The 22378-nt window shown below is 41.2% G+C and overlaps 2 long non-coding RNA genes across 2 annotated transcripts; both read right to left on the reverse strand.

Annotated features, from left to right (window-relative positions):
* Positions 1-341: 341 nt before the first annotated feature.
* On the reverse strand, positions 342-3572 carry LOC147653623 (uncharacterized). The gene is made up of 2 exons (XR_015285538.1): positions 3477-3572; positions 342-2935 (listed from the first exon to the last, which is right to left on the reverse strand). It is a non-coding gene; the product is annotated as an uncharacterized LOC147653623 (long non-coding RNA).
* Positions 3573-5750: 2178 nt separating this feature from the next.
* LOC147653624 (uncharacterized) lies at positions 5751-11991 on the reverse strand. Its single transcript, XR_015285539.1, has 3 exons — positions 11854-11991; positions 10699-10930; positions 5751-9450 (listed from the first exon to the last, which is right to left on the reverse strand). It is a non-coding gene; the product is annotated as an uncharacterized LOC147653624 (long non-coding RNA).
* Positions 11992-22378: the final 10387 nt, after the last annotated feature.

Consider the following 22378-nt stretch of genomic DNA (forward strand, 5'->3'; position numbering starts at 1 on the left):
TCATGAAAGCCACTTCCACTCACCCACCTCAAAGTGTGCTTTCCCCACAAACCACCCAGAATAAACAATCTGAGGAAGGATGGTCATGCAGCAAGATGTGCTTCCACTCCCACAAGAGGAAAAGAGGGTTCACACTGCCCCTCTTCCTGTTTCCTTTTGTTTTGCACATCACATGTCCTTGAAGACCAAGACTCTGACTTTCTACACGTAACACTGCATGGGACCTCTGCCATGACCAGCTTAACTAAGTGCCATTGAATGAAAATAAAGTACATTTCTAGTAATGAGACTTATGGAAAAACTCCCCTTGCATTTTACAATCACCTTAGTACCTGGATCTAAATTATATTAAAAATTTATATTTTCTTTCACCAGCATTTGTGAAAAAATTCAGAATTTGGAATCACAACGAACATGACATGCATGCATGCTCCTATGCATACACACAAAGATCCTCAATATTTAGGCTTGCAGATCCTCTTATTAAAAATTAGGAACAGTTTTTAATAAAGATCAGAATTCACCAATATCACACACCAATTTTAATATTTATTTAGAGCAACTGTGACCTTTCAGAGGCTCACTCAAGAGCTTATTACATTTACCTAACCTAAATGAAATTGCTTTAATTTTAAGGCTTTATTTTTGCTACAAAGATGAGGAATGGCAGGGTACAATCAACTGTAATATGGCAGAATACAATAAATATGGTTTAGTGTAGAGGCTGACTGAAGTAACCCACAATACAATACAGCACTGAATGAAAGCAAGCATTTTCAAATGGAAAGAAAAACTAGCAAAGGTCTTCCAGAAAGTGAAAGAGCCATGGAAGGTGAGCTCTGACTATTGAACTTGCCTCTATTCCCTTCCAGAAGCTAAGGCAGGAGAGGAAGGGCAAAAGTTTTTCATCAGAGGATCTGTTGTGGAAGCAGTAAGAGAGGATGCACATGCCATCAGTTTGACGGCTTTATGGACACCCTGGTCTCAGCATGTCCCAGGCAGGTTTGTGTCAATATTACCCAATTAGTGTGTGCAATGAGGTGCTCCATTTGATGTTTTTTTAAAAATTCAATTTGATTTCCTCTTTCTTTCAAAATGCAAGATGCTAGGAGATCTGAGGCAGCCTGGCAGAAAGGCTGCCAGCGTTCTGGTTGTGTTTTGGCAGAGGTTTGCTGACACATTTATGCAAAACCTTTTAGTTTTCCTGCAACATTGCTGGGTGGCTCTAACAAACAAATCCAGCTTCTTGCTTTCCTTGCTACTATCCAGTGATATGCAGATCTCTATGGAAATACAGAGAGAACATACACTCATTTGAGAGCAGAGACTGAAATTCTTTTTTCTGAGTATTTTTAAGGAATCTTTTCTGGAAAAAAGCGTTTTGTCCCTGGAGAAGTTTTGTTGTTGTGGGAAGCAGGCTGGCCCTAAGCTCACCTTGACCTCACCTCTGGCTCATTCTGTCAGTGCAGCAGCTGGAGCCTCCTTCAGCCAGAGGGAACAGTTTCACTCCAGGGCTAGAGAACTCCAAGCATATTTATTTACTGAATATGAATAATCTCCATGTGTTATGCAGCTTGACTATCTAATGTCAGTACTCACTCGGCACAGAAGGTAATAACTTGAAGAGACCCATCCCTGCCAAATCTATCAAAAATTTTCTTCCTCCTCCATGTTACAAACTGAATACTGTATTTTAAAAAGCTCATCTGTCTATCAGGATATCTACCACATTCTGTATTCATCCCAATAGCTGCTGAGCAGTTATTTATTTGTAAGCATTTGTCTGTAAAGTGGTAAAAAATATCCATTTAATTTTGACCTTTAAAGAAAGGGGGAAATTCTTAAATGGCAGACTGGATTGCAAAAGGACAGAAAGCCTTCACCCTTTGGCCTGCCATCTGAAATGAGTAGCTTGTGGAGGTCTTTGGTGAGCTCAATCAAACCTGCAGCAGACGGCTGTGTGGCCTGCACCAGGCAGATCGCTGTCAGGGCTGTGCCAGGGTAGCAGTCCATCTCTCCCTGGCTCCTTCCTGGGGACAGGCTGCTCCAGACTGACATGAGGCTGTTTGGCTTAGCTGGGCTGCGCTTCTGCTGCAAGGGGGTGAGTGGGCTCAGTGAAACCTGGAAGGTATCAGCCTCTGAAAAATTGCAGAGCTGGGGCTACTGCACTTACTTCCCAGGGCTCAGCCTAGGGGTCAGGAAAGGTCACAAAGAAAGAATACGTGAAGGGACGTAGTGAGAAGTTATTGCCAGAATTGTTATTGCCTTCTTCCATTTCAAAGCATGAGACTGAATTTCCTCCCTACACCTCTGATACAATTTTTCAGTGTTCAGCACTCTGCAAGGACTGTTAATATATAAACAACTAATTAGATAAGGCTCCATTTATCCGAGAAAGCCACAGCCTTCTGAAGGCAGGCTGACATCAGAACAGAGACTGCATGAGTTGTATAATGCACTCCTGGCTTTTGAAAGAAAGCCAGGCCAAGCCCTGTATCACTTTGTTGACTGAAGGCATACTCTTCCAAAAAAAATCAAAGCTGAAGTTGAATTCCTGAGCCTGTGTTTGAGCTTCAGAAGTGCAGCTGGATTTTCAACCTACCAATACCCTTGAAGTTAGCGTGTGTTCCAAGTATGCTGGAAGTCAGAGGAGTTATGTAGGAGCCAAGGTCTGGCAGCATGGCCAAGATGTCCAGAATGCTCTTCAGTGTTTCAGAGGTATGCAGGAAGCCTTAGCTAAAAATCCTAGCCAAGGCATGGGCAACTATGGTGTTTTTCTTGCCCTCCCTAACACATGAGGGATTTTTGTGAAAACAGTCCTCAGACTTTCTTGAGCCCTTGTTGGCCTGGGAACTGTCCATCTCTGCTGGTGAATCACATCTAGTGGTTGGTCTCTGTTTCAGATTCTGTTATGTTTCAGATTCAGCCCTGGGACCTTAGACACAAAGGGTGGGAGAGAGGAGAGATATGAAAACATTAGCTAAAGTAAAAAATTAGAAGAAAACTCTGGCAGCTACCAAGACAGATTTGCCATATATTTCTCTGTCAGAAAAGGGATTAAAAAAAAAATAAAAAAAATTAAAATATCAGGCTTGAGAAAGCCTGTCTCTAATTATATGCTCGCTCTGTTGCCAGAAAACATTACAGTGAGCAAGAGGAGAAAATTCCCTACCCCTAAAAGAGGTATTTCTTACTGAAAAAAAAAATTGCTCTGATCATTTTTGAGGATTGAAGATTGACAAGGAAGCAGGAGAGTCTTTCTTAGATCTTTAAAGACAGGTCTATGACACAGGAATGTCTGAAATCAAGGACAATTTCTGTCTCTGTCTCAGTCCTCAGCAATGAACATAAATCAAATGGTATCATCTCGAACGATGTCTGCCCAGAGAGGTTTTTAAAAGGATCTGGAGGTGGGAGAGTGTCTCCAGACAATGTACAAAGACCACCTTTCAGGGAAGTTTTGGGAAAGGGCATACTTTGGTTTGCAGAAGGCCCAACAGCAGAGAGACATCCTGTGCCTTCAGTACAAAAAAAGCCTTTGCTGTCAGAACTTGCCCAAAGCAGCTGCCCAGGATCAGACCTTATTGGCTGAGAGCTTTATAGATGAGCAGGTGAAAATCATTCTGCTAACTCTCAATTTATTCTTGTTCAGAAGGTTATCTCTGCTGGATATACTCTGCTGTATAAGCACTGAACATTTACTCAGCTATGATGTCTCCCTGTGCCGAGTGTACTGCAGTGGTTCTTGGTGCACTGCCTTCTCATATCCCTTGAGTATTTTCTACACTTTTTTTTTTTTATTTACTTTATAATGCTATGCTACCATAATGAGGATGTTTCCTGTTTTGTATCATTTATCATCGAGACAAAGAGAAAGGAAGTTAAAGGCCAAAGAAATGCAAAACAACTCTGTCATAGCAAAATAAAAATAAATTGTGTCTAGAGCTGGACACAGCTGGACTGCAGATTCTGCACTGGCAGATGTCACAGGGGAATCTGTAGGGATCCCATCCATCCCTACAGGTTGAGGTGAAAATACTGAAATATTGTCTGCACCAAGTGGTGGTCCACCCTACAATGACCTGCAAGATGAAGCGTGTGCAATAGTTAAAATGGGCCAAGATCTGACAGTATGTTCTTCCTGACACTGCTCAGAAGAGCAGATGAGAATAGCCATTATTTGCAGAAGGTGGGCTGCAGCTGTTGTGCTCCCTTCCCTGCAGAGAGGTGTGTGATGGGACAGGGAGCGTATGGCCAACGTGGGGCTGGCTCAGGGCTAGTGCCGGCCCCGATGCAAGAGACAGATGGGCTGGGAGAACGAGCCGTGCCACGGAGCACCAGTCTGGCAGCAGTCACTGGAGCTTGGTGAGTGCAGGCAGATATCTTCTGGTGCTCACAGGAAGTGCTGCAATGACTGCCCTGGCAGAAGGCACCCCTCTCCTTAGTGAGACACGAAACTTGGGGCAGACATCAGCACCAGCAGCTGCTGGCAAGTGTCCTTTAAGCCGTTCTGAAAAGAGCTCATTGGGCATGAAGGGGATGGTTTTATCTGTCCTTTCAGCCCTTATCTTATTCATTCAGTCTGCTAGAAAAGTTGACAAGCAGTTCAAATGACCTTGGCAGCTCTGTGACATTATTGGACTGAGACTGACAGCTGATTTCAAGTGGTCCAAGTAGCTCTACAGTTAAAGAACTTCCAACTCCACCAGTACAAACCCAGCAGATGGAGCCTGGTGTCCCATTGCATGTAAAGTCTTACATCCAGCATGTTTGTCCAAACAGTGGACTGTGGACTTGATTTTCTCTGAGCCTGAGAGAATTACAGCCCGTCAGTGGCTGATCTGTTCCCAAGGGAAAGTTTCTTGGGGGATCTCTCACTCAAGGACAATATTTGTAAACCATTTTTCTTTCTCAAAACAGTTCTGTATAACTGCAGATAGTGTGTTTTTCTCTTGTGCCACCAATGGGACAAGAAGTGGTGTTCCCTTGACCAATCATGTTAAACCTGTAGTGTAAGAGCCTATAAAAGCTGAGAAGTTCAGAGAATAAAGGCCCCATAATCTAGCAACTCATTCTGGTGCATGCTGTGAATCCACACTTCTACATCGTGTCCAACAGCAACAGTGGACAGGAGTGGCAAAAAAAGAAATCCCAACTAGACATTAGGGGAGAAAAATCACCACAGGGTGAACATACACTACACTGGTATCCAGAGGGGCTGTAGAGCCTCCATCCTTGAAGATATTCAAAACCCAACCAAACAAATGAGCAATGTGTTCTAAGTTGGACGAGGTCTGAACAGGGGATCAGCACAGATAGCCTCCCAAGGTCCATCCAACATAAATTATTGTCATTCTTCCATAATTTCTTGAAGACTCATGATAAAATTACCTAGGCCTACAGTAGACAGCTTGGGGATATTGGGACTTTCCTACAGGAAAGCATCACTTGAGAGTCACAGCATTGGAGAGCACTTATCCAGTCCAAAGGCATGCCAAGAAGGTCCTAGAAAGCTATTTTCTCCTAGAAGGTTGAAAGATTATGTCAGATAGAGTGAAGTTTAGCACTTTTACATGGATCTTTTGCACAGACATGGCTGTTGTCAGAATCTATCCAGACAGGTTGCCCCCTTCTTGGTCTGTACAATGCAAGGGCAAATCACAGCCTGCAAGATGCACCACAAGTGATGCCAAACCAGCATGGCAAGTATTGTAACAACGCATATAAAATTATACACAGGGCTCACAGAATCACAGCTACTAAATGCTTTAATTACAAAACACAGCATGAACAGCCCCTAGATGACGAAATCCATTCCAGCAGATCTGTGCCAGAAGGCTGACTGGGACCTTGATCAGAGTTGTTAAAAGCAAATCACAACAGTGATTTATTGCTCACACCACCCTCAAAAGATCCAGATCAGTTGCTGAAATGATTGCAGTGCTCACAGGGTGAGAGAATTTTCTTTTCTTCTGCAATTAAGGAGTATAAAAATCAAAAGATACTGTGTGCAATTGTCTCATTACTACTGACATTGTGTTCATGTTGTATTGGTCTACAGTGTATCCACCTATAAGAAGGCCTAAGTTTGGTTAAAAAAACTTTGTCAGATATATTCTGGCATAAATTTCTATACTTCTATACATTTCAATAAATCAGAGAGGATTATTGTTTTGTTAGTGCTTGTTGTCTAGTATTTTAAAACATTTATTAAAAAATGTAAAGGCAGGTTGCAAAAGTGTAGTTATATAGACAGCACAAGTCATGGAAATAATTGTGCTGCATTTTACATGTGATAGCAATGAGCAACTAGATATCAGAATGATAGAAAGTTCCTCCAAATTGCTTCTTGCCATTAGAGAATTATGTTCCAAATGATCTTTTTGTACTAGCCTTACCATCACAGTATCTTCAAAAAGTGGTTAATATCTTCCACAATGTTGCTTTCCCTTTTCTTATCCTTGCCTAAGAGAGGATTGTATTCACTGCCTACTGCTATGTCCTAATGATCATTACTTCTGCTGTTGTTTTACACCTTACATTTACATTAGAGAAGCCAAAGTCACTTGAGTGACCTGCAACCAGGTCACCAGCTGGGTTTGGAAGGACTCAGGGAAGCTGAAGGGAAATGCTTGGGCTTGGAGGGGTGCAAGTGGAGCAAGTGGAGCCTGTCCAAGTTCCCGTGCTGTCTGTCACCCCGGGGCAGTGAACACTGTGACTCCAGTGCTGGTGGCAGTACTACAGAGATGAAGAAGCAGGTAAGACTAGTTGGATGTTATCTATTTAAAGCTTCATATGAAGCACTTTTGTTTCACATTGAAAACAAGCACATGCTGAGCATGATATCTGTGGAGGAGTCTGACTTAACAGATAAATGCTTACAAACTGTTCAGTATAAGACACAAGAGTAATGCTTTTATTACTCTGAAACACAGTCCAAACCCTAAACCCTAGGCATTGAATCCTTTGCAGAATGACATGCATAGTCTCTCAAGTACATATCAATGCAGCCTTGAAGGGAAGAAAAATGTAATGAAATGATGTTAGTGGGGGTGTGTGTATGCATGCCACACCAGCCAGTGTGCTAGCACTCTGCATGGCACTTGGAGAACCCAAATTCTTCAAAGCACTGTTGCAACACATTGCAATCTGGATTTTTATTTTAGCAGCCTTCAGGAACAGCAGAAGGTACTGAGAGAATCAGCAGTACAGTTAAAACTACTCAATATCTATTAGAGTACTTTATTAGGGCCTTCCTTAAGGGAATCTTCTGTTAAGCATTTGAAATATAATGCATTGTCTTAGATAAATATGTAATATGAATTGGGAGTTATTAATGCATCATCAAAAAATCTATTCCAGCAAGAGTTGTTACCTTATTAATTAGAAATAGCAATCCTGAAGATTCTGTTATTTATATGATTTTAATTTAGTTCCAATTCTAAACGAAAGTTTAATTATAGTTGCACCTAATTTGCCCAGAAAATGAAAGGGCCCATTTAACAAAGGACATTCTGCCTTCATTAAATGATTACAAAGGGAACTATGAATTGATGATATTTTACTATATTGTTCCAAATCACAGGGGACTTGCATCAGATATACTCCGTAACATTTAAGGAAATCCATTCTGGAACCCCAGTAAATGAATCCATAAATTACACTTTAATATCTCAAAGTGCTGCCCTCCTCAGATGGAATTTGTCACTCCCAGGATCAATATGGAGAGGACAAGGTTAGACAAGCTTTATGGAGAGCAATTAATGAGATTGCATCGTTGCACATATCAGCGTGTCACGTTGCCAATGTATTCATATCTAAGCGAGCAGAAATCCCATTCTTGGAGCAAAGTCTAGGTATAAAAATTTTCTACAGGTTAACCTTGTTTTACAGAGGAAATTAGGGAATTTTTTTTTAAAAAAAAAACTTGACAAGTGTGTGGAGAAAAGCCACACCCATAAAAATGATTGAAGCACTTAACACTGTAGATTGGGTGTTGTGGTCTCAGTGCAGAAAAATCAAAATGAGCACCCCTATTTAGCACCAACTTAGTGAACAAATATCTCTCTCTGGAGAATTAGACTAGCAAAATTACCCTCCAGTAATGTCCTGATAACATCAGCAAGTGAACAGCTTATTTAAACCACACAGAGGGAAAGGATTTGTGGCATCCCTTTGTTTTACTGCCCCAGCAGTGAGAGCAGAGCGCTGTGATGGATTTATTCGTCGGGAGTATCAGGTTTGTGATAGGAGCTCTCGTACTGGGACTCGGACTGAGGTGCCTCACTTCAAAGGTATTCTGTGTGGGTAATGCTAGAGCAGCTTTGATGAGGACACTGGGACCTGCTGCACTGACACCAAAAGTCAGAGAGCTGAGAGCAAGGGAGACCTGTATAGAAACATAAGAGTAATCCTATGCTGCAACTGGGACATGCCAGTACATATCCATGTGTCTGGCCCTGAAAAGGAAGACCAGCATTTTATTTTCCACCTACAAGTAAAGGAGAGAGTATGCAGGTATGGAGAGGAAAAAAGATAAAAATCCTTGTTTCCTCTATTGTAATTTTGTAGTGGAGTTCTCTCTGTTAGTGAGACCCATGGTACAGCAGTAACCTGTGGCTGCTGGGAATCCTTTGCTTGCACTACAAGCATCTGTGGATTTTTACTGTGGACTGGACATAGTCTGTGCCCTCCAGGATTCCCTGCACATGGGTTGGGGGGTCCTGGTTGGAGGACACCTGCCCCACACTGACCCTGTGGAGCATCTTTCTGCCTGCCATTTCTCACTCTAGAGGGTCTCACACCGAGGCCAGCCCATTTCCTCCTACAACTCACGCTCCTGGATTATTTCTGCTTGTTTTGGTTTGAGTTATTTGCAAGCAATGGTTCAGTGCCTGCTTGCCTGAGGGCTCCCTGGCCAAGCTGAGGAGCAGGACAGCAGTGTACAATGTGGTCAGTCCTACAGAATGACCCCTGCCCCCTCCAACACAGGATCCTGCCACCACCCTATGTTCCACCAGGATTGCACTAACCCTCATCCCTTGCTCTTCAAAGGGAGTGAGGTAATGGGACAGACAGCAACAGACACCACTGGGAATCACAGGAGATGGGCAAAAGCTGGCAATGTGCTCCCTCGTGGTATAAGGGCTGAAAGTTTCTATTCTTTGTCTGCATATACATCTGCAAAATTGTCAATCAATGCTGGGTTAATTGCACAAAAAGCCTTGAGAAAATCTCACTGGTAGGTTCCCAGCAAGCGACTTCGTGTACACACTCTGCTTCTCACACTCTGCTACTTGCTGGGTCAAGAAAACCTGCTCCTGTTCATCAGCAGCTGACATCCCTTGCACAGGCCTCAGCTGCTCCTTGCTTCCTGAAAAATGGTGCAGCAGCTTTTCCTCCTTCTTCCTTTTCTAGGCTATATTGCCAGGGAAGTGATGCTCACTTTACCTAGGGGATTAAATGGAATGATCTTGAAGAATTCAGAGTAACAAATGGTGGCTTGGTTGCTTTTGCTGTAGAAACAGCCTGGACACCAGCTTTTAGCCACAGGCTGGTCCTATTATGTACCACAGGCATTTATTTGTCATGTCATTGTTTCTCATCTGGCTCTGGCAATTGCATATAACTGACAGGAGAGGCAGGCTTTTTGTCTTAAAGAGGAAAAAATCCCTACAGAGTCCCTTGTGGTTTTCCAGCCTCTTTTAATGCTACCTGCACCCAGCACGAATCCAGTAATGAGACAGAGCGTTAATCCTGCCATCAGCACAATTCACCATAGTATTCTTCTGTTTATTTTTGGAAACTGGTACATTACCACATGCACATCCTTTTTCCCTAAATCTCTGCACATAAGACAGAGAACCACATTTTAATTTATCAGATCAGAAAAGAGAAATGTCTCCCTGTGAAAAGGTGCAAGCACACAAGAGGAAGAGACAGCAGCAAACTCCCTGCCTTTGACAAAGTTAGCATACAAAAAATGTAACATTTTAAGTGGTTTACTTTCTGATTCTCCTCCTCCACTTTGCTGAAAGGAGATTTTCTCAGAGTTACTCAGCTAAATAACTGAAGTAGTTAAAGTATCTCTCCTTTTACTCTCATAGTTGCAGTCAACATGTGATTATAAAGGAAAATAGAAGTATTTTGGGTTTTTTATTTTTTGGGTCTGGATAGGAGAGAAACCTTTCATGTAAGACAATATTAAAGTTTCCAGAAAAGAAAATTTCACAGATTTAGGGGACAAAAGAATTATAGTATGGAAAACATTTTATATGTTGCAGACAGCAGTTCTCAGACAACGAAAAAATATAAATCCAAAATAGCACAAAACATGGGCTGCAACGAAGCAGATTGGCCTGGAGAAGTTATTCTGGCTACTGTGAAGTATGCATGCTCAAACTTGGGGGCAGGCAAGAGCTCTGAAAGTCAGCCTCTGGGAGACTAAATTTGGATGCACAAAATTAGAGACCATTTTTGAAAATATAAGACTGGGTGGAAAATTTGGTACTGTACATAAGCAACATGCCATTTTCACAGTCTTATAACAACTCATTCCTAAGCCCATGTTTATTCAAATACCAAGTTTGGCCTGGATGAAATTATTTGACTAGTCAGAATTCACAAAGTAAAGCAAATATAAAACCCGAACACAAACAGTTGCAGAATTGTAGTCTGGTATGTGGAAAAAATAGTCACCTTGTGCTTCACCAAGAAACGCTTTTAAAAGCAGACCCAGAGAAACAGACATTAAATTTGGGGCACCACAGTTTTTCCTTCGGGAACTCTGGGCTGCATGGGGCATGATGGCTTTCCTCCTCCTGGAAAATCAGCCTCCAGGATGCAGCTGCAGAGTGGCACTGGGTGATGCAGGGTGAGGCTCATCCAGCAGGGAATGGTTTTAGTCATCTCGTGGTTTAGTTCCTGGCACCTGTGGGAGCCAGAATGATATCCCATATCAGCACTTCTGTCCTTCCTGCACAGACAGACATGTGTCCTCCACTCGGGCACATGAAATATTCTGGGGAGATGAATGGGCACTGTGGGCAAGTGACTGAGCTGATTACTAAGAAGACATTCTTCTGCTATGATTATATGATACATACATTGTACAACAGTATGGACCCGTGAGCACTCACTCTCCTTTACTGTTACCCAGTGTCTCTCTGGCACTGTTATCCAGCACCAGTTTCAGTCATTTTTTTAATTTCCTGTGTCTCTCTTAATTTGCTTCCAGGTATTGGGAACAATGTTGTATTCTCCATTTACATTTAATTTGCCTGTATTTCCCCCCTGCATAGTTTGTACAAAAACAATCTGTCAATTTCTCCCTCGGAGAGTTAACACCCAGGCTGTCTTCAATTTCTTTTGACCCCTACTATAAAATTCATTTTGATGAATTATTTATCTCTGGAACTCCCCAAAGAATTATCATTTGTGTCTTCTATAGTTTCTGCCTGCCACTGGCTATTACTGAATTACATCAGCTGGACAGCAGCTGTCAGTAACCAAACCATGTTCCTCCTCCACCCTGGCTTTTTGCGTCACCCAGTGCACACAAACCAGCCGGGCTCCTAGAGCAGCTTGCTTTACAAGCCTGGCCCTGGCCCATTTTGAAGGCTAAAGTCAAGTTGATTTTTTTTTTTTCCTAATAACCTTGGTATGAAAGGCAGCAAAAAAGAAAAAAAAAATAAATAAAAAAAATTTAAGTGGACAAATAATGCAAAAACCAAAATCTGTTTTAGCCTTGGACCAGAATTCAGTTGCACCTGGCTATGTTCATTGTCAAGTAGAAACACCTTTGTTCTCCTAAACTCATTTAATCTAAACAGTATCTTTGGGAAGCAAATGCACCTGCAAGCTCCCTAAGCCCTCCTTGAAAAATAAAGCAAACCCTTGGGTGTGAATATTGACTTATTCAGCAGTGGGCCTGGTTGTCATCTCCTGTGTCATTCATGAAGCCAGACCATAATATTGTCATGTTCTCCTGTCACCACACAAAGGGAATTCTTTTGGGCTTAAGGTCCTTATTGTGACATCTCAGAGCAATTAGAAGCTTTACAGAAGCCCTTTGAACATGATTTCTAATCCACCCTGGCAATAAGAAATGTTTATGTGCATTAAGCTAAACAAACAATAAAATCTTAGTAGGATTTGAGTTTTAGTCAGATAAAACCTCTCTGTACAGAAAATCCAAATGTAGATATGCTTCATTTGTTTAACTGATTTTTTTCCAGCAAATTTTCTCTGTGTCTGGAAATGAAAGCTCTATGCAAAAATTTTGCAGTGTTTTTAGTTTCATGTTTAAACTGACTTCCTCTGACTTCTTTCACTTTTAATCTGTTTTCGTCTTTCACTTTTAATCTGTTTTCTTCATCTTCCAGGCTCCTGTGGCAAAAAAAAAAAAAAACACCAAAAAACAAGTGCTGAAGAGGAATGAAAAAATTCTAAAGTGCAGGAATAAAATCAAAAGAAAACCTAAGATTCAAAAAATCCTGCTTTTGATAATGTTTCAAAATAAATATTCAAAATGTGCTTAATTTTTTTCCCCCAACTTTAGTTCCATCATCCATAATACTGTCTTGTGTTTCCATTCACTGCATTCTCTTAGTTTGTCCAGGAAACTTTGTATTGAAGGAAAGAACAGGAAAAAAATCCCAAGCAGAAGTCTTTCTTTGCAGGAAAACTCCATTCTTATTTTACTGTTAAACAGTGTAAAAAGGACAGGCAGTGAACACCTACACTGAAGCTTCTTCCTGGTCATCAAGGTGTCTTTGCTTGTTTTAGAGAAATCCCTACCTTTGGGATGAACACAGAACAGCACAGACAGCACTAAGGGTCCATACCATCTAAACATAACACCTGTGGAGACAAGCCTTCAAATCTTTTCTCAAACTGATTTGTGAATCCTTCTCAAGCCTGTAACTTGGCATATCCGGCCCTTCTCACCAGCTGCAACCCTTTCATGAGTGACACAGGAGTGGGAATTGGCAGAGGCAGGGCCAGCCCATGTGTGGTTTTCTCATGACCCATGATAGGAGCATGCATTGCAAAGTTCAGCCTCATTATCAGTTCCTCACAGGCACTAAACTCACCCCAGCAATTTTAAATATTTCCTGCTTTCCATGGCTGCTTTATTCTTACCATCTTTCTTCTTTGTCTCTTTTTAGAGTGGAAGAGTGTACTTGAGCCCTCAGCATAAGACATTTCAAGGCAAGATAACCAGGTATGGCTCAGCAAGCCCCACCGCTCTTGACTTGATGTCTCTCCATGAAGCAACTCTAAATTAAGTGTCTAGAAAACCAGAATTTTTGTATCAAATAATACTATTTCATATCCTCTGGTAGCACTGAAGACTCTAAATGCTCTGAAAACCTTAGCACTATTGCTACATGACCTGTAAATTCAGTAGTGTATGACTTATATCTGCTTTCTTTTTGTAACACCTCTTAAGTTGATTGGAATTGTTCTCTGGATTTGGGTTTTACAACATACTTCTTTCTGAAACTAGAAACTTATTTCAGTAAAAGTAAAAATAATTTAACTTGCAATAACAATTCTAGGAGAGAGGATTTGAGGAAAAACACCAGTTGAAGTCATGAGACTTGGCAACATAAGTTGTTTTTTGCTGGTGTAATGGCAACACCTTGATGCACCAATGTTGATTAGAGCCAACTGCATCACATCTGAAACGTAACTGAAAAATGAATGCTGAATATGATTATTTTTTCCTTACAGTCACATAATTTCTAATGTTTTAGTTCTGGCTGCTCCAATTACATGTACTCATGAGAATCACGAAGTTTCATTTCTCACAATAAGGCAATGGAATTCTAATTGAACAAAGCCAAGTGGGTGCATACCAGCCAAGAGAAATTTTACTGTAATGTGCATCTCATCATCTGTGCACAGCACAAAGAAGGAGAGGCAGGGGAGCAGCCAAATAACTGAAGAATGGCCTGAATGGAGCTTCTGGCATGACACAGAGAATCAAAATCCTGGGATGCTCTGGGTGAAGTATGGCAGTGGGCAGGGAGGGGTGTTTTTCATACTGCACATAGCCCTGGTGGGACTACTAGCAAGATGCCAACCAGCTCCAAGAAAGATGAACTGAAGCTAGAACAGGTGCAGACATCTAGTAGGACAAGCACGGGGAGTCAGTTTTACTGATGAGACAAATATAGCTTAATAGCACTGGCAAAGGAAAGGTTGAGGGGGGTATGATAGCACTTTATAAATATATGTCCAAATACCAGCATGGCAGAAGAATTATTCAAGCCATAAGACAATACTTGCACAAGAACAAATAGCATGAAAAAAAATCATCAACTATTTTAAGCTAAAAGCACATTTCTAACCATTGGAGAAGCAGTGTTTCATAGCAGTCTTTCAACAGAAGCAGTAGGTACTAGCAAGCTAACTACTTCTGTAGTAAACAGGACATTTAGATAAGTGATTTTATTAAATGATATATGCAGTGATAGTGAATGCCCTTGAGTGAATGCCCTATGCTCCCAGAAAAATTCTGCTTGTCTTGGCTAGAAGATAGAAAAGGAATTTACAAATATAAAACTCTGAAAGCTGAGATCCATGAGGGAAATGAAATAGTACTCCACAGGTAACTTCTATTTTTAATCTCCTGAGCTTATATGGCTTGTATCTGGGGGTTTTTTTTATACATAGGGCACTCATGGCTCAAGCAGGTGATTACGTTTTGATACTAAAGTCCAATGCAAGAGAGAGCTGGATAAAACCACCAAGAGGAAGAAGTGATCCCTTTTTTATTACTTATTGCACATTTTTACAACCACCACACTCCCTGTCTCTCCAACCTGCCCATCTACAGACAGGGTGGCTCACAAGGATTTCCTCAGCTTTGTCCAAAAGGGGAATTTTTCTGCCCAGCAGACACCTCCCAGATCCACCTCAGCCAAGGCCCACCTCAGCAGACACAGATCCACCTCAACCAAGGGAAAAGCCAAACACTGGGAACAGGAGTCCTACTCTGATCCTCTGCTGCAGCTGAGATGGATTGTGTGCCCAACACCTTCCTGGCCAGAATATTCCAGATGCCTGTTAATGCCATAATTTCACCAGAGGAGAAAAAAAACACCCCTATTTGTATCTCCTCGAAGGCACATAGCAGCCATTTTTTTCTGTTTCTAATCTTGCCCAAGTGAGCCCACTCCAGAACCACCTTTTTGGCAATCAGATCAAGTGTCTTCTACCAGGTGAAGAAAGGCTTCTGCTTTGCATCCTTCAAAGGGAGAGGCACGCTTGCCTTCAGCTTCTTTTCACACAGAGTTCATTCAGGGGCTCGAACAAGGCTGCCAGTACCAAACTCCCACGTAATAGACCATCAATAACTGCATGGGTAAGTATTCTGCTAATGGGCTTTGGAGCAAAAACCTGTGACTCCTGTAGTCATTGGCCATAATTTGTCTGAGTCACTATGAGGAAGAAGGAAATTTGGGATTGCAAGGTATTTGCTTCAAGAAGACACCAGTGTGCTTTTCTGTCAGCTCTGCTGGCATTGATTTGCTGCAGGCAATTCTCAATCAACATATGAAGAGCGCTGGCAGGAGCTACCTCCTAATTATAAATAGTTTAGTCAATCAAAACATAGCTCCTATGCTACGTAAAGATCTTATTTCTTCTCAAGAGCCTTATATGGGCAAAACATGGAAATGCTGTAGCAGGAGGAGGGAAAAAGCTTTATTTAAAAGTGACAAAAATGAAAGCTTCAGGATCCTGTTTGTGGTGTAACTTAAAGTAACTTAGGTACTTGTCAAAGCTAATTAAGACAGGCCATCTGCAAACGCTTGTGATTTGAAACATTCCCCCCTGTGCCAATGGAACAGTGTGTTACAGCTTCCTCACATCCCACCCTGACAGGTGCTAAGCTGCTCTGCCTGATGCTACCAGTCCCAGGGTAAGGACAACTTTCTTCCTCCTCCTGCAGCATGGGAACACTCACCTAAGCACCACACTTCGGCTGTGCTGTACACCAAAGGACAGGGAAAATGTCCCTGCCTCCACACACAGCTGGGGACAGGAGCAGCCCGGGGGGAGCAGGGCCAGTGCCACCCCTCCACAGGTGCACAGCTGGACACACCCTGCCGGGTGCCCTATGGCAGCAACTTCACCTGGGAAGCACCAGACCAGCTGTTCACTGCCCTTGGCAAGAAATTTGCAGACAGAGCTGTAGGCAGTGATGGGCTAGCTCAGGAGGAATGAGACCTGCTGCTCCACCCCAACAGGGCAGAGATGGGCGCTGGCAGGATGGGGAGGTGTCTGTGGAGGAGCAGGTCCAGTGGGAAAGAACAGCTGACAGGACTGACATCCAGGCAAGGAGCAGGGCAGTCTCCTGTGCAGTGTGCACAGCCCTTGAGACACAAATGTTTGCTTTGTCTTTAGCAATGCTTCTCAGTGGTTTTGTCCATGAAGTGTTCTTTGTACCTGAAGGAAGCCAGAAGTGCTGGAGGAGTGCCAGTCTCCCAGGGCAGCCAGAAGCAATGCCATCTGTGAGCAGCATACACAGGACCATCAGTCAAGGGTTGTCTTGGGCAAAGCACTCTCCCATGGTGACCTTTGGAAAAGCCTTTCAAATCTTAAAGGCCATTTTATGTGTCACAGTTGGATAAGACAAGTACTAGGATGCTTAGAAACCCATTTTTAATTCCAGCTGTGGACCTTACAAACTCTGACTCAGGATTTCTTTCTCAGCTGAAGTTTACCAACCCAAGTCTAAGCACATTTGACTCAGGCTTTAAAAACAAAGGAATTATTTCAGTTGCCAAGCAGGATAAGCTATAAAACAGCTCTCTCAATGATGAAGGTCCACTTAGGAAAAGGTGACAGGACCACCTGTCATGGGGGTGACACCTGACTGCTGCTCACTGAGCAGCCTCTGCCTCCAGCAGGAAAGCTGAGGTTCACCAAGGGCACCCCTTGGTGAAATGACAACAACAGTGAGAAATGGCTTTAATGTGTGTCTAATGCAAAAATGTTGGACTTACACTGAAACTTCAAAGAGGCAAAGGGAAAACAAAGCTACATCTCTTTTTTTTTTTTTTTTTTTTTTTTTTTGTAAAGCACTACAAAGAATTCCTGCAGAATTTTTGGGTTTGTTTTCAAAGAGTCATATATGTGTACACACATGCATATCTATACATATATATTGTGTACACACACATTCCTTAATTCTGGGTCCTGCTTGTCCATCAGGAGCTGATATTAGAGCAGATGCCTATACCTAGATGGTTTGAGGAAAGTGTATTTTGTAGCATCTGCAAGAACCCACAGTTGGTGGGAAAAATAATTAAATGAGGAACTTTTACTGCCACATGGAAGTTGAAATAAAAATATTATTATTATTATGTCTTTATTCAGACTACTTCTATTCAATTAAAGAGGTAGTCCTAAATTAATCAGTACAATATTTGAAACCTGCTCAAAAGTCTTTATAAAACAACTGTCAATTGCTTTTCTGCTTCAGGGACATTTCTCTCCCATACTATGTTCAATCACAGTTTAACAGTTCAAAGCAAGGCTTTGCATTTAGACAGTCTTAAATGGATTTTGGGTGCTATGACGTTGGGTCAGACGGTCTTGTCTCTGAATGAGAACCTTTGGATTTCCCAGTGCCCAAGTTAGTGATAAAATAATATTTCAACTGTTTGCAGCTGCTCCAGACAATATCTTTAGGTAACTAAGGTATGCATAGCTACGTGCAGCTTGCAGACAACTAAACCACAGGGAAGAAATGAAAACAGTCTGCAAAACAGAGGAACCAGTTCCCACTCTGTTAGCAGGGACACTGTATTTGCCACTTCCCAAGGTGTTATGCAGAGCCTTCCAGTACAAGAATTTCTCAACAAAACCTTCCCTAGCTCCATCTCTATCCCAGATTTTCTCAAAAAAGATGTAATGACCTTCAACAGTAGTATCATTTTCCCCCTCAAAGTGATGGACACAAGCCATTTCATCCTGCAGCACCTGGCATTTCCACCAAACTTCAAGCAGAAGTTAAACAACAAGGTTAACAGCTGGTGTGGACCCAGCAGCTGGAGGTAAATGTGCTTTTCCTGTCTTAGGAGTTTGGTACTGAGCTAGACTTTCTGTTTATTGTTGGGAAAAAGCTAAAGAAACATTTTTGCAGTATTCCCTACCCCAATGTGTTCGATAGCTGGCAGAGATCCAAGAGTCACCACAGCCAGAGGCTGGAAAGCACTTCTTAAAAACAAATGAACAAGCAAACAAACTGCAGACAAAATCAAAGAGGGAAAATGACAGAGAAACCCCAGTTCCAAGAGCGGCAGAGGATTTCTGCAAAGGAACAGAAACCAGTTCTACCAATGACACTTTTACTCTGATACAGCGTATCTGATGGCTGGGAGATGTCTAGTACCACGCACTAGAGAAAAAGACAAGGAATGCTCTTCCTCTCAGGAACTATAAAATATGAAACACAAGATTATGCTAGCAGCATAACAGCACTGTAAATCACATTTCGAATAGAAATGTATAATAATGCTTATAAAGCTCTGGCTACAGAAAAGATTCTTTAATGCTATCCTTTAATTATTAGCATAAAGTTTAAATGACAGTCTTCCAAAATACTGTTTTTCCACTGAATTAATAGTTTATCAATTGTTTAAGACACTGAGAAGCATTTAAGACTTTCACATTCTCAACCTGATACTGCTGAAATTCTTAAACATGCACTGAACCCTGAAAGATCATGCTCACCCAAAACTTGGCCCCATTTGTCTTACCGGTGCATTTTTTCCCTCTCTATACCAACTCCTGACCACAGACAGCCCTACACAGACACATTCCATGGTACCTTTTTTATCTCTTTTGAGCAAGATTCCTGCTGGATGTTTCAATAAGCAGATCTTAAAAAAGTGGGACAAAACAGCATTGTGAAGAGAAGCAACAGCACCTCTAAGTGAACAACACAGCTCCTGATGATCATTACACTTGTTGCCATTCTTTACTGGGTTTCTGTAAAAAACAAGAGATGCACAACCAATATCCAAAGGGAGACAGATATTTCACAAAAGGAAGCACTGTGGAGATAACAGCAATACAGATTGCCATTCAGGGTGGGATTCCAAGGGTCCCATTTTAGGGAGGGATCTGAGCTCCTGAAGACTAGGAAGGAAGTGCTGGCAGAGGGCAAAACAATTTCCCCACCAGCTACTGGTAGTCTCAGCAAATGGCACAGGCCAAAAGCCAACTTCCAGACAACTGAACTGAGATGGCCCTGACCCTTTTTCAGATGAAAAAGCAAAGGTGACAAAAGACTCCACAAGTTGGCAAGAGAATTAGCTGGAGTTAGTTAAACTTTTTTCCATAAAGAAGTTTAAAAGACCTTTGTCCTCAGAACACCATCACAAGTAGGCCTCAAAGATGTAATTTCTGACTCATTGCTTTTTGGGGCTGTAAACTGTATTTAGCTATATTTAATATTGATGGGGTTTGTGGTCTAAAATCTCCCAACTATGCTGAATAGGAAACACTAAGAAACTCCAATTAAACCCCTTGATTTCAGCCTGGGCTCACCCAAACCAGAAGCTTTTCAGAGAAACTGCTCCATGTGCACACGGACATTACCAAGTAGAGAATGTGGCAAATCACTTATAAGACAGTTTCTGGTGAAATTACTCTGGATGTATTTGTGAACAGAACGTAGCTCAGTCTAGCCTGTTCAGTATATTCTCATTATCCTGGGACTTTACAAAGTCTGACAAGCTCTGGAAACTCAGTCTGACACAAATATTCATGCAGAAATCTGGGTCTTTTAAAAGCAGATTTAATAAAGAGAACATATACTGTACCTGTCTCAATTGAGTCTCTTATAAAATCAGACCTACTGTTATTTAAAAAAATCTTTCAAAAGCAGCTAAAAAAAGTTAGAACAGCCATGTCCAAAAAATTCCTGCCAAAGATACTCTCTCTTGAATATGGGGCAAATAAAAATAAAAAACATATTACGTTCTATGTCCTGAGAAGAACTTTAGAAACTTCAGGGCAAAAGCAGCCTTTGGGCAATATTCAAGGCTGTCAAGACACATAAAGTAGTAGAAGAGTCATCCTCCAGCAATGGGTGATTGCTCTATACAGATACCAGCAAGAAGCTTGGGGACAAAGGCACTGCTGCCACTGACTGAGTAGGAGAAGGCCTTCCCCCATTTAAGAAGTGTCAGCTTTCCAAGGGCTCTCTTTATGACTACAAAAAAACCCAAAGTACAGTGGAGAGAATTAAAGTAGGACATAAAATTTTATTCTGAAATGATCTCTGGCCACAACAATAAAATGTAACAAATATTCACTAGAACAGTCTTAACTCCTGTCATCAGCTGTACAATACATACAGTATCATAAAACTGGCCACTAGGATTAAAACCCACTTCAACATCTTTAATGTTAAGTGGCAACAGCAGCATCTCACAGAAAATTATACATAAATATATACACAGTCCACATTCAATCATTTTTCACATGTTTTCAGTACACACAGTTGCAGCATATTACAGTCACGTGTCTAAGTCATTGCCCAATAAAAACCCAAGCTACTGCTTAGACGAAAATTGTAGCAGTTGAACTGAGTAATTACAATTTGTAGCAGAGATGTACAAGCCCCTAGAAACAATAATTCACAAATGTTATTTTATTTAAATGCTACCATAGTATTACACTGGGCAATATTCTAATCTTTGTTGACTGTAAAAAGAGTTTTTTTCGTATTTATCACAAATATTACTGATGGAAAAAAAAAATTAACAAATGGAGAGCATTAAATAATGCACACCCTTTCTTAAAGATTTTAATATTGCCCGATGCTACTTATGTCTTTTAAGTGTTTTCAACATTCCCATGAAGTCATTTATAACTCCAAACCACCCACCAAGTTAAAAGTGGCTTAAGTGCCTTGCACCCAAATTGTAAAAATCCCTGGTCACTTTTATAAGAGCCAGGCACATATAAAAGGAATGCACTTTGGTTCATACCAAATGCCCTGGGATTAAATCACACTATAAAACTGAAGAGTTTGAGGTAAATTTTTACAAATACAGTTGATTTCTGTCTAGTGTCACTACAAGAAAAAATTATTTAAAAAAAAAAATCAATTTGATGTTAAGGTACAACCAATGAGGAAGGGCCATCTTTAACCCCTTAATGAGACGGTACTACAAGAACAGAGTGTCCTCACCACCCTAACAGTGTGATTGCCTTATTGTTTCTATTAAGGCCTCGATCATCTACAGGATGTTTTAAGACAGGTATAGCACTTAAAAATAGATTTCATCCCTACTAAGCAGTATTCCAAGGGTTAAAGAGGCCAAGATGCATTTATAACAAAAGGCACATTGTTAACACCAAGGGCACAATCCATCCTCTATCCTTAATCTACACATCTTGCATCTCTCTCTTGTTCCAACACTTAAGTGGTAATGAACACACCAGTGGTGCAAGAAACTGAGCCAAGTGAGACTGCAACCAAAGACAACACTGTGCTGTTACTAAATCTGAAAATAGCTCAGACATCTCCAGACAATGGTAACATGTGAGACTAAGCACTGTTTCCAAGCCAACTTCTATCAGCCTAACTATCAGAGCCCTTAGAATAAAATCACATCAAAGCAAGAGGCAACGTCCTTCCCCCCTCCCCCCGTTTTTTTTCTACAGGGATAAATAAACTACAATAAAATGCAGCTACATCACTTAAAAACCTTGATGTAGCTGCTCCTTTAGTATAGAGGAAGTTCCACTGTATCTGGGTTAAAAAAATAGCTCTTCACACTATATTTTGGCCTTTAAGTTTCCGGTAGCATTTATGAAGAAGGTGGGTCATAAATGCGTTATTGGCATTAAGAACTGGTTACATGAAAAAGAAAATTTAGTGGTTGTAGCCCGTTAATGACCCATGAACATCATGAATGTTTTCACCTTAAGTTGCTGCAAAAGGCAGGAACATGTATCAATGTCCACTTTTAAAAATATCAAGGGAGATGATTCTTCTTTCACCGTTAACATCAGCATCCCTATTTCCTGACTTTTGCAGGAAGAGTTAGGTAGAAAGGAGTGGTAAAGCCAAGTAGGTGGTGGCGGAAGTAAAGATTCCGTTACTGCAGAAAAACACATAGTAATGTATTCCTACAGTCATGAAAGTTAGTTAATTTTACATTAAAGTTAATATATCTCTTTTCCAGACTTAGAATTACTGACCATAATTTACTGGATATTCATATTCTAAACTCCACTTTTCTTAGAAGTATTATTATATTTCATTTTTCACATGATTTCATACATGTTTACATATTGCACTTACACATATTGTATAAAGTTGTGAACAGTTAACACTAAATAA

Source organism: Cyanistes caeruleus, chromosome 4 (genome assembly GCF_971803275.1).
Source record: "Cyanistes caeruleus chromosome 4, bCyaCae1.hap1.1, whole genome shotgun sequence".
NCBI classification, from domain to species: domain Eukaryota; kingdom Metazoa; phylum Chordata; class Aves; order Passeriformes; family Paridae; genus Cyanistes; species Cyanistes caeruleus.